Genomic DNA, 17,127 nt, shown 5'->3' with positions numbered 1-17,127 from the left:
AGAAGAAAAGATGTTATGTTCTATACGAAGGAAAGGAAACGCAGGACCAAACTAATAAATATGGGCGCTCAGCGAGCACCTCGGTGTGATCAGCTGTTCGTTTAGCGACAGAATGATGGAACTGTCAGTGCACGCTCAAAGGGAAACCTCTAGATGGCAGTAATGCAACACTGTGGATGCCAGCTGCTGTAAAACCCAAAAAAAGAAGAAGAAGGTAAACCTGCGCATGCGCAAACGGACTTCCTCTGTCTGCTTGACTGCACCAAGCGAGCGATTTCATGCACATTATTTGCTTTAATCCCCTCAAATTAAATAACTTCCCAGCCACAGAATGGCCTGATATTTTGTGAGATATTACAGAAATAAACAGATATCACAATGACCACATTTCAGACGGAACTAAATTTCACCGATTTGCTGAAATCAAAAGGCCGTCTCGCTTTAACCTTGCGTTCAGCATTGAGTTCACTGTATTTCTGACCAGTAAATGAATGGTTACATTTAGAGGGGCGTTTTCAGACCAACATGCTACTCAGACACTAATTATTTTGTTTTTTGGTTTGTGTAATTAAATACAGGGTGGCACGGGGGTGCAGTGATTATCACTGTCGCCTCACAGCAAGAAAGTTCCAGGTTCGAGCCTCATGGCTAACGGGGGCCTTCCTTGTACATTCTCGCTGTGTCTGCATGGGTTTCTTCCCAATGTTCAAAAACATGCAGATTCAGTAAAATACCCAGACACTGGGGTTGCACAAGTCAGTGTGTACTTAGTGCCAGTCCTAAACCCAGATAGATTGGGAAGGGTTGCATCAGGAGGAGCATCCGGTGTAAAATCTACGCCAAATCAAATATGCAGATCTGGATGATCTGCTGTGGCGACCCCAAATGTACAGGAGTAGCTGAAAGAAGAAGAAGAAGGAATTACATGCAGTGAGAAAACAAACAAATTGAAAATAAAATAAATTTAGCTCTGGATCAAACACTGGACTAACGTGTGAAAGCACCCTAATTTTAAGCTGTTTTTTACATCCAAATTTACTGGTAGAATCAAAAGTCAAGTGAGCAGTAAAGGAAAAAAGGGTCGTAACTGGAAATGTAAAACAGGAAATAACACTTGATCACCATGAAGATGGAAATCATTGCTAAGAACATCCCTGTGAGAGCTGTTGAAATAGACAGACTGATTGAGAGTGTGTTCGAGTTCAGGTGAGTGTGTCTGCATTCAGATCAGGATGGGGCGTGCTAGCTCATGGATTGGAAAAGGATCCAGAGGTGACATTTAACAGGTTTAAAGAAATGCATAAGGAGCAATGTATCAGGACTCCAGAACCAGCATGACTTAAAATATTTTGATCTTGATCTGGTATTATAAGGGGCTGCAGGAGGTCCTTATACACAACCCTCCAGGGTGATAGTCAGAGACAGAGCCAAAGCCAAAGCACAAAGGTTGAGAGTTTGAGCAAAAGGCACATACCTGTTTTCCCATTTCGACACAGACTCCAGACTCACATCAAGCAAGTAGACAATCTTAGTTTCCACAGAGTGGAGGACCTGCCGAAGAAGAATAAGGGCTGGAACACCATGGTTTTATCTAGCCCAGCATTTTTATCTCACTCATTATGTCCATCCTTCACCTGTGACACCTTAAACAGCCACTGAACAGCGAGCACTGAACCATAAACACTCTGTATCTGTTCTGTGACATTAAGATTAGCACTTTGTCATAGCCCTGTCCACTAAATCTTTGAAGAATTGCTGATCCAAGGTTTATCCTGGGGCTGTGGTCCAGCCTGGAACAGCAGTCTTTGAGGTTTTGCTTTCTGCAACACTTGTGGATGTTGGCTACTGGTCTTCTGTGGTCCAGAAGAAGAATCTTCAGTATAATAAATCCACAAATGGGGACGCAGCACATTTCACTGCATCCCCAATATGGAGGCCTCAAGGTTGTTCACCACCAACACGTCAGCATACCAGCCAGTACCTTCACAGTTCTAACATTTAGTCTTCCTGAACTTATGGGGACAAAAATGGTGACTTTTGTCACGTTCACACACAGGGATGAGGGTGGATGCAAGTGTGGAGTTTATTTTAAAAAATTTGAATACAAAGGCAAAACACGAGAACTACAATACGAGTGACAATGGGCATGGCCAGGATCGAGTACAATCACAGAAAGGATGACAAATGCAAGACAAACTGTGAACAGAAACAGGGGTTTAAATAAACAAACTAATCAGGGGAAAGCTGAAGACAGGTGAGAGAAATCTTGACTCACCATGAAGACAACCAATTACAGGACATGAGAGAAAACAACATAAGAATAAAAATAAAAGCACATGACAGTGAAAACAAACAGCATGCACCCTGGAAGTTCAGTGGCGTGTGCTGCAATGTGTGCAGCAAGCTGCGGCACGGGGAGGATTTACGCAACAACTTCATTAGCATAACTTATTAGTTCACTGCCACCTCCTCTCCAGTCTTGGGTCCTGGGACTGATACTACACCAACAGCAGGTTGATTACTACAGTACAGTGGTCCTGATTGGCCACACTGCCAGAATATTCCTCTGCTTATCAAAACATGTCTTGTTAGGGTTATCAAAGTCAAAAGTCAAAGTCCTTCTTGTGCCAGGACCTGGTCTTCCCAGGCAGTCTCCCGACCCAGTACTAACTAGGCCCTTAAGGCGTATTGGGCAGCACCGATCTCCGTTTCTATAGCCCTGGGCCTCTCACCTATACAGCTAGGGTTACAGTGGGGGACCAGTCCTCTGGTAACCATGAGAGTTTGACTCCCCACTCACATCTGTATTGCAGCATGCCTTGCCAGATGGCAGTAGGTACCATTTTTATGATGGTCTTTGGTATGACCCTACCGTGAGTAGAATTTGTGATTTCACTAGGCCAGTTCATGGTTCTTAGCTTAAGTCAGTTTATTTGTATCGCACTTTTAACAGTAGACATTGTCGAAAAGCAGCTTTACAGAAAAATAAAGACAAGTTTATCCCTAATGATCAAGCCTGGGGTGATGGTGGTGAGGAAAAACTCCCTCAGATGACATGAGGAAGAAACCTTGAGAGGACCAGACTCTAAAGGGAACCCATCCTCATCTGGATGATAATAGCGTGATTATAAATAATTCACTTCTATAACTGTGTCCTATAGAGTCAAAGTACAACTGTGTAACCAGGAAATTCATTATAGTTTAACCTGAAGTCTGTTTTGTTGAAGGTATCAACTGTTCATTGATGGAGACTTGAGTGCAAAACTGTTCATGACAACTGCAGTCCTACAGTTATCATGGTGATCATGGTAGTACTAAACCATCAGAGCAAAACCACAGTGTCAGCTTTTAAAACATTCTAGATCTCCCTTTTACAGAAAGCACAGTCACTGATGCCCTGAACATACAACCCCGATTCCAAAAAAGTTGGGACAAAGTACAAATTGTAAATAAAAACAAAATACAATAATTTACAAATCTCAAAAACTGATATTGTATTCACAATAGAACATAGACAACATATCAAATGTTGAAAGTGAGACATTTTGAAATTTCATGCCAAATATTGGCTCATTTGAAATTTCATGACAGCAACACATCTCAAAAAAGTTGGGACAGGGGCAATAAGAGGCTGGAAAAGTTAAAGGTCCAAAAAAGGAACAGCTGGAGGACCAAATTGCAACTCATTAGGTCAATTGGCAATAGGTCATTAACATGACTGGGTATAAAAAGAGCATCTTGGAGTGGCAGCGGCTCTCAGAAGTAAAGATGGGAAGAGGGTCACCAATCCCCCTAATTCTGCGCCGACAAATAGTGGAGCAATATCAGAAAGGAGTTCGACAGTGTAAAATTGCAAAGAGTTTGAACATATCATCATCTACAGTGCATAATATCATCAAAAGATTCAGAGAATCTGGAAGAATCTCTGTGCGTAAGGGTCAAGGCCGGAAAACCATACTGGGTGCCCGTGATCTTCGGGCCCTTAGACAGCACTGCATCACATACAGGCATGCTTCTGTATTGGAAATCACAAAATGGGCTCAGGAATATTTCCAGAGAACATTATCTGTGAACACAATTCACCGTGCCATCCGCCGTTGCCAGCTAAAACTCTATAGTTCAAAGAAGAAGCCGTATCTAAACATGATCCAGAAGCGCAGATGTCTTCTCTGGGCCAAGGCTCATTTAAAATGGACTGTGGCAAAGTGGAAAACTGTTCTGTGGTCAGACGAATCAAAATTTGAAGTTCTTTATGGAAATCAGGGATGCCGTGTCATTCTGACTAAAGAGGAGAAGGACGACCCAAGTGGTTATCAGCGCTCAGTTCAGAAGCCTGCATCTCTGATGGTATGGGGTTGCATTAGTGTGTGTGGCATGGGCAGCTTACACATCTGGAAAGACACCATCAATGCTGAAAGGTATATCCAGGTTCTAGAGCAACATATGCTCCCATCCAGACGATGTCTCTTTCAGGGAAGACCTTGCATTTTCCACTATGACAATGCCAAACTGGGCGGCACGGTGGTGTAGTGGTTAGCGCTGTCGCCTCACAGCAAGAAGGTTCAGGTTCGAGCCCCGTGGCCGGCGAGGGCCTTTCTGTGTGGAGTTTGCATGTTCTCCCCATGTCCGCGTGGGTTTCCTCCGGGTGCTCCGGTTTCCCCCACAGTCCAAAGACATGCAGGTTAGGTTAACTGGTGGCTCTAAATTGACCGTAGGTGTGAATGTGAGTGTGAATGGTTGTCTGTGTCTATGTGTCAGCCCTGTGATGACCTGGCGACTTGTCCAGGGTGTACCCCGCCTTTCGCCCATAGTCAGCTGGGATAGGCTCCAGCTTGCCTGCGACCCTGTAGAACAGGATAAAGTGGCTAGAGATAATGAGATGAGATGAGACAATGCCAAACCACATACTGCATCAATTACAGCATCATGGTTGTGTAGAAGAAGGGTCCGGGTACTGAACTGGCCAGCCTGCAGTCCAGATCTTTCACCCATAGAAAACATTTGGCGCATCATAAAACGGAAGATATGACAAAAAAGACCTAAGACAGTTGAGCAACTTGAATCCTACATTAGACAAGAATGGGTTAACATTCCTATCCCTAAACTTGAGCAACTTGTCTCCTCAGTCCCCAGACATTTACAGACTGTTGTAAAGAGAAAAGGGGATGTCTCACAGTGGGAAACATGGCCTTGTCCCAACTTTTTTGAGATGTGTTGTTGTCATGAAATTTAAAATCACCTAATTTTTCTCTTTAAATGATACATTTTCTCAGTTTAAACATTTGATATGTCATCTATGTTCTATTCTGAATAAAATATGGAATTTTGAAACTTCCACATCATTGCATTCCGTTTTTATTTACAATTTGTACTTTGTCCCAACTTTTTTGGAATCGGGGTTGTATATAAAGGACAGTAACTTACAGGACAAGCAAGGCCATCAAGGACAAACCGGTTGGGGCCCTGAGGTTTGGGGGGGGGGGGGGTCTCCTGAAGGCTGACATGAAGTTCATGAAAATGTTCAGGACTCCTCAAAAACCTTGAATGGGTCATGTATAATGTTGTGTGATGTTGATGCAATCATGGTTTATCTGATTGGGACGCTTCCTCAACCACTACATCCAAATGCAGAAACATTAACATTCCAGACACTTATCAGGGTGGCATGGTGGTGTAGCGGTTAGCACTGTCGACTCACAGCAAGAAGGTTCTGGGTTTGAGCCCAGTGGCTGATGGGGGCCTTTCTGTGTGAAGTTTGCATGTTCTCCCCATGTCTGTGCAGGTTTCCTCTGGGTGCTCAGGTTTCCCCCACAGTCCAAAGACATGTGGTTAGGTTAACTGGCTACTATAAATTGCCCATGTGTGTGAATGGTTATTTCCCAAGCCAGGAAGGGCTTCTGGCGTAAAACTATAGTCCAATTAATATGACATGTGGATCAATAGGGTCCACATGGACCCTGACCTGGTAACAGTGCTGGACAAGGGAGAAGAAGATGATGATGATTCCAGACAGTTATACTATCATTAGTTCATTGTATTGAAGCATCATATAGACCAAGAAGGTCCCTGTCCACGGTCCCTAGAATCGCCTTGGCCTCCAATGATGTGAACGTCCATGCCACTGAGTACAGCTTCAGGCTGAAATTGGGCAGTGATTTCAGTTTATTGTGGTACTACTGCAATGCACAGGTGAAAGTGAAATGCAATGCAAATCCCTGGTCCTTTTGGTTTTGCTTTTCCTCAAGTCATGTACGAAAAAAAAAACACTGCTTGTGTATCGAATTTCACTTTTCTCTCCTAATGTGATGACATTTTGATCAAGCATGGAACATTTTTCCATACATTATGGATCTAAAAGTCACTATGTACAACTGAATTGAAATTAATTTACATTGCATACAGACCTTCACTGGTAAGCAGAATAATTTTTATCAGATGCACTAGCTTCATGTATTGTTACAAAATGTTTCCCAACACCTTTTATTTGTATGTCATGGTTCTCACCAGATGTCACCTCTGTACTCGGAGCAGGTCTTGATAAAGGATGTTGATCAATTCAAACTCTTTTAAATAAACCACTAAGGGGGCCTCGCTAGAGGTTTATCAAATTACTGTCCCCTATCATTGGGAAAAAATAAGTTCAAAATTCTGACAGTGGATGCTGAGTGCAGTCTGAGGACTCGAGGTTCTTTTCAGTACTAGTGATCCTGCTTCCTCTGTCAGAAGTGGCTTCACATGTCATGGAGGAAACACTTATTAGCCATCGCCCGTCCTGGTTCACAGCAGTCATGCATTAGGGTGTAGTAATAGTGGCAGTGGGAATCATCACGCACACACATCTGGGACCAGACACATTTATGGATGTACTCCATGCTGTGTGCGCACGTGCACAAAATCAACCATGACAGACATCAGTGTTAAATGAATTCACCATTCAACTAGATTAACAGTCAGTTTTAAACCATGCACATGATGTTTCAATAAATACAGTATATTAACTATTTAATGAAAAAGGAAAAATTTACAAGGAAAAATGGTAAAAAGGTAACTTGTGCACAAACCCCGACTCTCCAACTACCTGCTCTCACCACAGGCATCCCTCCCATTTCCCACAATACTGACAGACAGACAGAATTCCTCTTTTTATTCCTCGATGGACACTCACTGGCCACTTTATTAGGAACACCCCTACATCCACCTGCTTTTTGATGCAGTTCTCTAATCAGCCAATACCTTGATACATAAAATTATACAGATACAACTCAAGAGCTTCAGTTAATGGTCACAATGTTCAAACATCAGAATGGGAAAAATTGTGATCTCACAGTGTGACTTTCACTGTGGTATGGGTGTTAGTTTGAGTATTTCAGAAACTGCTGATCTCCTGCGGTTTTCACTCACAACAGTCTCTCGAGTTTACGCAGAATGGTGCAGAAAACAAAAAACATCGAGTGAGTGACAGTTCTGTGGGTGGAAAGTAAGCAAACACCTTGTTGATAAGAGAGGGTCAGAGGAAAATGGACAGATTGGTTCGAGCTTTTTTGGGAGGAAGGATATAGTAACTCATATAATCACTCTTTATAACCGTGGTGAGCAGAAAAGCATCTCAGCATGCAACAGACAGAGAAGACCACATTGGGTTCCACTCCTGCAGCCAAGAACAGGGATCTTAGAATCAAGAACAAGTTCCTATTAAAGTGGCCGGGGAGTGTATGTTTCTCATGTAATCTCTCTCTCTCCCTTACTCTGTAGCTCTCTTTTAATCTGCCTCACTCTTCCTCTGTCTCTGATTTTGTATCTCCTTCTTTTGTCTCAGTTTTTCAGTGTCAGTGTTTTGCTCTCTGCCCCCACCCCCCACCCGTCTGTAATAAGTTTTAATAAGAATGAAAAATGCATGAGGAGGAGACGCAGCACAGCAGTGATGGATTAAACAGCACATGAGAAGAGAAAGAGTTGAGGGGGACAGAGGGTGTGGTAAATAAAAGACAAAGACGAGTGAGTGTTTGTGCTGGGGTGACAGCACACACACACACACACACACACACACACACACTCACACACACACACACACACACACACACACACACACACACACACACAGAGGAAAAAATAGATGAAGACTCTATCGTTCTACAGTACATACAGATCAGCTGTTTCTCTTTCAGCTTCACATTCATTCATTATCGATAGCACTGATCCAATGAAGGCAGTGTGGTACAGTGGGCAGTGTGGTACAGTAGGTAATGTAATAAAGTAGGTAGTGTAGTACATTAGGTAGTGTGGTAGAGTAGCAAAGTTGGCACTTGACCAGATTGTCCAGCAGCCAATCCTTGAAGAATTGGATGAAACTCCAAATATCAAGGAGATCAAGAAAGCAATCAAGCAGATGAACTGCTGCAAGGCTGCAGGAAGAGATGGAATCCCTGCTGAACTGTACAAGGCACTTGATGAGGAGTCATTGCAGGCTTTCCATGAAGTTCCGACCTGCATTTAATAATAATAATAATAATGATAATAATGTTAAATTTATATAGCACCTTTCTCAATACCCAAGGTCACTTTACAATTATAAGGAAAGGGAGGAGAAAGAAAAAAAAAGTCCACCAAATAAAGGTCAGGATGTCATTCCAATGGTGTAGTAGCCACAGTCCCACCAAAAGGCGCATGAAAACAAGTCCCAAACCAACTGCACAACCGCTGTGACGCCGCCGAGCAACACTGCCCAGAACACCACACCATGGATCCACAAAGCGAGCACAGAAGCACCGCCACGCTAGAGCACTGGTATATCCCAAACTGCCTGTACAGCCACCATGACGCCACCAAGCAACATCGCTCGGAACACCATGCCAAGCACAAAAGCACTGCCTCACAGAGCGCTCGACTACCCCGATGTTAAAATGAGCAACGAGCTCACTGCAGTCCATAGCAAGGAGTACAGGCATCACCCACGGCAAACCAAGGCCTGGAGGGAACCAACGCCCAAAACTGGGTTCGGAGCTACACCACAACTGGCAGACAAAACAGTCAAACAAAAACAAACATCAAACTACACGAACGCAAAAAAGAAAAATCTCATCTCATTATCTCTAGCCGCTTTATCCTTCTACAGGGTCGCAGGCAAGCTGGAGCCTATCCCAGCTGACTACGGGCGAAAGGCGGGGTACACCCTGGACAAGTCGCCAGGTCATCACAGGGCTGACACATAGACACAGACAACCATTCACACTCACATTCACACCTACGGTCAATTTAGAGTCACCAGTTAACCTAACCTGCATGTCTTTGGACTGTGGGGGAAACCAGAGCACCCGGAGGAAACCCACGCGGACACGGGGAGAACATGCAAACTCCACACAGAAAGGCCCTCGCCGGCCCTGGGGCTCGAACCCAGGACCTTCTTGCTGTGAGGCGACAGCGCTAACCACTACACCACCGTGCCGCCCCAAAAAGAAAAATAAAAGATAAAATAAAATAAAATAAGCTCCAGTGAGAAGCGGCAGCTAGAATGGGCACAGTGTACTCTCAACCGGAAATGGGGGGGTTATTCAAAGTGAAGAATTGACAAGGTTTGATTCTTCTAATTTGGGAAGAAGAAGAAGAAATGCCACCTGACTTCAGAGACACTACAATTGTCGCCCTGTACAAAAACAAGGGCTCACTTGCTGAATGCAAGAATCACGGGGGCATTTCACTGCTCTCAACAGCTGGCAAGATCCTCGCACGCATCATTCTGAACAGGCTGATTTCATTGATCTCCGAGCTGAACCTTCCTGAGCCATAGTGTGGCTTCTGCCCTAACTGATCCACCATTGACATGATCTTCTCTGTCAGACAAATTCAAGAGAAGTGCCTCGAACAGAATATGAACCTCTACTCTGTCTTCATAGATCTAACAAAGGCATTTGACACAGTCAACAGAGAGGCACTGTGGGTCATACTCAAGAAACTGGGCTGCCCGCTAAAGTTCACCAAACTTATCCAGCTGTTTCACGATGACATGACGGGAGAAGTACTGTCGGGTGGAGAGCCATCTGCGAAATTCAGCATCTCGAATGGTGTAAAACAAGGCTGTGTCCTCACTCTGGTGCTCTTCAGCCTCTTTTTCACCCAAGTGCTGTTGTACACTGTCAGCGACCTTGACCTTGGCATCTACATCAGGCACCAATTGGATGGCTCACTGTTTGATCTTCATCGTCTCACAGCAAAAACAAAGACCCTGAAGAAACTCATCACAGAAGCATTATTTGCTGATGACTGTGCCCTGATGGCCCACCAGGAGAATCACCTTCAGACTATTGTCAACAGATTCTCAGAGGCTTCCAGGCTGTTTGGGCTGACAATCAGCCTCGCGAAGACCGAAGTCATTTTCTAGCCTGCCCCCAATAGCATCCCACAGTCGCCATGCTTTTCAATCGACAGCACTCATCTGAAGAATGTGGATGCTTTCAAGTATTTGGGAAGCACAATCTCCAGCGACATCTCCCTGGACAAGGAAATTACAGCTCGAATCCAGAAAGCCAGCCAGACAATGGGGAGACTCTGTTCCAGAGTCCTGCAGCACAAGGATATTCACATGTCCACTAAACTGAAAGTGTGCAATGCAGTAGTACTCTCTTTGCTTATGTATGGCTGTGAAACCTGGACACTATTGCAAATACATCAGGCAGCTGGAGCAATTCCACTTGCGGTCCCTCCACCAGATCATGCAGATCCATTGGCAGGACAAGATCTGCAACCAGGAAATCCTCGACAGAGAAAGTACTACATATATTGAGGCAAAGCTGCTCCAGGCACAGCTACGCTAAGCTGGCCATGTGATCCAAATGGACGGGTCCAGAATCCCCAGACAGCTATTCTATGGAGAGCTGGCATCTAGCAGTTGCAACTGGGAGTGACCAAAGAAAAGGTTCAAGGACAACCTCAAGACCTACTACAAGTGGGCCAACCTTCCACCTCAGCAACTTGAGGATGCTGCCTCAGACAGAACCAGGTGGTGTACCTTGACAAGAATAGCAGTCACCAACTTTGTGGACAACTGCTGACATGAATGTTGTCATCAAGCCATCATGATTACTGTCCCAAGGACAGGTGTTCCATGTCCTACCTGCAACCGCATCTGTGCTTCTACCTTTGGGCTTCAAAGACACATGCGATCCCACAGATGACAGCACAATGGATCGTCATCCTCAGGCAATGAGAGACTACCAAGAAGAAGAAGACAGTAGGTAACTGTAGTACAGAAGGTAGTGTGGTACAGTAGGTAGTGTGGTACAGTAGGTAATGTACAAAAATAGGTAGTGTGGTACAGTAGGTAATGTACAAAAGTAGGTAGTGTGGTACAGTAGGTAATGTACAAAAGTAGGTAGTGTGGTAGAGTAGGTAATGTAATACAGTAGGTAGTGTGGTAGAGTAGGTAGTGTGGTACAGTAGGTAGTGTGGTAGAGTAGGTAATGTAATACAGTAGGTAGTGTGGTAGAGTAGGTAATGTAATACAGTAGGTAGTGTGGTAGAGTAGGTAATGTAATAAAGTAGGTAGTGTGGTAGAGTAGGTAATGTACAAAAGTAGGTAGTGTGGTACAGTAGGTAGTGTGGTAGAGTAGGTAATGTAATACAGTAGGTAGTGTGGTAGAGTAGGTAATGTAATACAGTAGGTAGTGTGGTAGAGTAGGTAATGCAATAAAGTAGGTAGTGTGGTGCTGTAGGTAGTGTACTAAAGTAGGTAGTATAGCACAGGAGGTAGTGTGGAACTGTAGGCAGTATAGTACAGTGGGTAGTGTGGTACAGTAGGCAGTATAGTACAGTGGGTAGTGTGGTACAGTAGGCAGTATAGTACAGTAGGTAGTGTGGTACAGTAGGCAGTATAGTACAGTAGGTACTGTAGTACAGAAGGTAGTATAGTACAGTAGGTAGTGTGGTACTGTAGGCAGTATAGTACAGTGGGTGCTGTGGTACAGTAGGCAGTATAGTACAGTGGGTAGTGTGGTACAGTAGGCAGTATAGTACAATAGTGTGGTACAGTAGGCAGTAAAGTACAGTGGGTAGTGTGGTACAGTAGGCAGTATGGTACAGTAAGTCATGTTGTATAGTGGGTAGTGTGGTACAATAAGCAGTATAGTACAGTGGGTAGTGTGGTATAGTAAGCACTACAGTAGGCAGTGTGGTACAGTAGACAGTATAGTACAGTGGGTAGCATGGTATAGTAAGCAGTACAGTACAGTAGGTAGTGTGGTACAGTAGGCAGTATAGTACAGTGGGTGGTGTGGTACAGTAGGCAGTATAGTACAGTAGGTATTGTGGTACAGTAGGTCATGTTGTATAGTGGGTGGCGTGGTACAGTAGGCAGTATAGTACAGTGGGTAGTGTGGTACAGTAGGCAGTATAGTACAGTAGGTATTGTGGTACAGTAGGTCATGTTGTATAGTGGGTAGTGTGGTACAGTAGGCAGTATAGTACAGTGGGTAGTGCGGTACAGTGGGTAGTGTGATACAGTAGGCAGTATAGTACAGTGGGTAGTGTGAACAGTAGGCAGTGTGGTACAGTGGGTAGTGTGGTACAGTGGGTAGTGTGGTACAGTAGGCAGTATAGTACAGTGGGTAGTGTGAACAGTAGGCAGTGTGGTACAGTGGGTAGTGTGGTACAGTGGGTAGTGTGTACAGTAGGTAGTATAGTACAGTGGGTAGTGTGGTACAGTAGGCAGTATAGTACAGTGGGTAGTGTGGTACAGTAGGCAGTATAGTACAGTGGGTAGTGTGAACAGTAGGCAGTGTGGTACAGTGGGTAGTGTGGTACAGTGGGTAGTGTGGTACAGTAGGCAGTATAGTACAGTGGGTAGTGTGAACAGTAGGCAGTGTGGTACAGTGGGTAGTGTGTACAGTAGGTAGTATAGTACAGTGGGTAGTGTGGTACAGTAGGCAGTATAGTACAGTGGGTAGTGTGGTACAGTAGGCAGTATAGTACAGTAGGTAGTGTGGTACAGTAGGTAGTGTACTAAAGTAGGTAAAATAGTATTGTAGTATAGTTTTTAGCCTCCCTGACTATAGAGACAGAGCACAAAAGAAAATCCCACAGAGTGATGAAACTTAGTGTTTTTATTAATAATGTATTAATATTCACACTTTGTTCCAATTTTATTGATCCTGACCAATCAGAGTAAAGCGCTTTACCTCCTGATGCATCAACTTCATTACATTATCCATATTTACGCCGTTATTCCCATACAAAAGCACAAAGAAGGAATCATCATATATCATCATCATCATCATCATCATCATCATTATTATATACAGATTCTGTACAATGTTCAAAAGTTTTGGTAATATTCGAAAGTAAAGGCCAATGTGTAAAAGATTCTTACAGTGATGTGTAAACACACACACACACGCCTTGTAATGTTCCCGTTACTATGGCGCAGTAGCATTATAATGAAATGGACAATCAAGGTGACTACAAAAAAGATCATAGAAAAGAAATGTAAACAGTTGAACCTAAATATTTACACAAATTTTCCTTAAGTGGGAATAAAAAGAGCGTTCAACTGTAATTTAAAGACAGGATCAGGAAAGCTTATCTCATATGTCAACATATCTTTACTACTGTAAAATCTAAGCTTATATCTGTGAAATACATGAATTTAAAATAAGCTAAAATGAGAAGAGTTATCAGGAGAAAATGCAAACTTACTGCTCTGCCTAAAAGCCATTTTATAAACTATAAACATACAGATCACACGCCAAAATCAAGCGCATACATAACTCAAATTATTCATTAAACCGGTGCATTAAATTGATTATTTAAATTGATTCTTCTTCTTAATTCATTCATTTAAACAATCAGTTACCAAATTAGTTTAGTGAATCTGCTTAATGAATCAACTTAATAAATTACATTAATTTCATTATAACTGATTGAATTAAGCAGTTTATAAGGATGATTCGTTTGTTAAAGTGGTTCACTGAACTGAATCATTTGCTCTGAACATTTCTTCTTTAAAGTGAGTCATAGTTTTATGAATCAGTTTAGTGAATCAGTTCTGTTGAGACAAGGGTTTGGGTTTTTAAGTTAGCTTGGATAACTGTAGAAACGCGCACACACACACACACACACACACACAAAATCAGCAATTATTGCAAACCAGAATACAGTTCATATGTACAATGGTCAAACGTGCTAATTTAGCACGCACATTTAAAGAGTTTACTTGTAAGCGTTGATTAATATTGATACATATCAGTATTAAAGATTAAAGACGTAAAAGAAACATATGAGCAATAAAGTGTAATATTTTATAATAAAAAGCACAGATAGTTGTTAGTGTTAATTAGTTTATCCAGCGTGAACAGTGAATCGCTAAACGTGGAGGCAAAAACACAGTGAAATTAGCAACATCACTGCACCACACGTACACACACACACATCTGCTGTGTGTGTGTGTGTACGCGTGTGTGTGTGCACGTGCGCGTGTGTGTGTGTGTATATGTAACATTCCTGGTGTGCTAGGCCTTGGTTTATACAGTACATTAGCGTGAGAAATAAGTTCAAGTAAAGCCAAAGTTCCTAGGGCTCTGTCCCAAATGCTAGAATCAATCACTAGTTAGTGTGCTTACTAGATCGTCAGCCATTTTGTCTTGGATCAAGAATTCACGTGTAGTTAGTGCTGTCTGGAGAATGTTTGCCTTTTTAATGCTCTTTCCCAAACACAAGAACATACACGCTTGGTTATAAAATGATGTCTTTATGATAGTTTCATACAGTGCGAGCGAGAGAGAGAGAGAGAGAGAGAGAGATTTACCCATAATGCACTGCGTATTAGTGTCACTTTACAAATGTACCATTCAGATGAGTGTGAAATAAAGTATAACATTAAAGCTCCATTATATGGAACTCAGAGCTGGAGGTCACATGTGTTTCATGTCTCTGTCCTCAGTCACAAGTGTGTTGACGTATGTAGCGCGCTAATCTCGCTAAAGCTGCTTTTACGCCGGAACAAGTTGCCCCGGCACAACTGCCCGTCTAAACACGATCTGTTCCAGAATAAGTTGACACCGGTCGGTGGGCGCAATGTGCTCCCTTTTTCAAGGTGGTGAAACTTGTTCCCGCTTACCATCTGAACACAATCGATGGTAAGTAGGAGGGGCTTACATGTGCGCGTAGTGTTCATCCAGGTCATTTATCATCCAAACAAGACCGCTTCGCGATAAATTCAATGGTCAGTTCTTCTCGAGTGCTTTTCCTTGTCAAACTTCTCCACCTGTAAACGATGGAGTCGAGCAATTCCCAAACCAATCGCAGTGAGAACTGGACTAAAGAAGAAGTTATTACCCTCATCCAGTTGGGCTGAGATGCAGATCATTGTTTGCTTTTTCAATTTAAAATTCATCTAAAAGAGTCAATTCTTTCCCTGAATGACATCACTCAGAGTGAATCAGTTTTCTGGAACGGATAGTTGGATCACCGCCGAATCACTGAGCGTTTAAAGAGAAACGAGGAGCGAGAGGAGAATAACGAAAAGTTAACGACAAGCTTCTGATCACTGATTTGTGCATGTGCAGTTTTGTGTTTAACCTCCGGTTTGCCACCAGTAGAGATGGAGCGTGTAAACACGAAGGAAAGTGGGCGGAGCCTGTTCCCACTGCCTGTGTAAAAAGCATGTAACAGTTAATTAGCAAGAGCTTCATGTTAATGCCATGTCTTGTGTACATCATCCCAGCTACATGATCTTACACAAATATTTTATTAGATCTCGTCTTTAATTCCCTTTGTTTCACTAATCCTGTGGTTTGCATAATTATTCACCCTTCTCCTTGAACTTTTCCACATTTTGGTGTTGAAGCCTAGAAATGGACATATATTAAATCATGAATGTTCACAAAACAGCCCATGGTACAATTTTTTTAAATAAATGAAACAAAGCAAGTTGGGGACTCAGGAAACATGTTGGAAAAGTTCTCTGGTCATCCACACTGCTCATCACCCTGGGAACACCCTGTGAAGCATGGTGGTGGTAGCATCATGTTGAGCGTTACCGATGGCTTTGCTTCTCTGGCTAATCCCCACTTTACCAGGTCAGTGGGTGAATGAATATGCAAGGCACTGCTCTTAGCTTTTTGTGCTTTTGTTTCTTGGTTGTTCTCGTCCCCTGGATTGATCATCATCATCCTAGTTTTCCTACTCCACCAATGTGTTGGTTTTCCTAATTCTTTCACCCTTTTTGCCTCATCCACTTACTTTTCCTACTCTCCCTAGATTCCCTCGTCCATTCCATGAAACCGTGACAGATAATAGTTTTTTGTAGAATTTCTGTAGAGTGTAAAGTTACAGTACTTAAAAGCAATGTTTGAGATTTTACAGGTGTGAAGAACATCTGTATGTTCTGTCAGGCTTTAGGTGAATGTGCTGATGCTCATACGCTAACTGATAATTAGCTCATTAGTTAGCAAGCAATTAACAACAGTAAGCATAATGATACTTTCTCCTTTCTAGTTTCAGTATTTGTTATGAACTGAATCAAACACCAGCATTTGGGACACAGCCTAAATGGTGCTATATTGAACTGAAGAAAAGCAGCAACAGAGAGAGAGAGAGAGAGAGAGAGAGAACACGTGTGAGAAGTGTGTGTAGAGTGTGTCCTATTCAAACACGTCAAACACAATTTAAGGGAAACTTATTAAAGTGCCCTAAACACAACACATTTAAGAAAAGCCAGCTCTTAAAGCTGCAGCGTCCTAAATCAGGATGTCTCTTAACTCTACTCAGGCCATAAGCAAATCTAAAAGCAAATAATCTATGATGCTTTATTATTATTGTTATTATTATCACTTATCATGAGGAATAGTTCTGTCTTAACTACGAGTTTGCATATGTATGTTTTTGGAGATTTTTTTTTTTTTTTTAAATACCTTGTTCAGTTTTGTAAAAAGTGTACTAAAGGTCTGTCCTGTACATCAGGGCGGCATGTGCCGATATTAAAATTACCACATCATGATAAGTGTTCAGCGTTTATCATGATTTACAATATTATTATTATTATTATTATTATGAGGTTTGAAAAATTACTTACTTTCATCAAAGTCCCTTTTTTTCCTCCACTGTGTTTCTCAAACCTTCAGCATCGTTCATGTCCACGAA

The sequence above is a fragment of the Neoarius graeffei genome, chromosome 22 (assembly GCF_027579695.1).
Source record: "Neoarius graeffei isolate fNeoGra1 chromosome 22, fNeoGra1.pri, whole genome shotgun sequence".
NCBI lineage: Eukaryota > Metazoa > Chordata > Actinopteri > Siluriformes > Ariidae > Neoarius > Neoarius graeffei.
Note: the sequence above shows the minus strand (reverse complement) of the source record.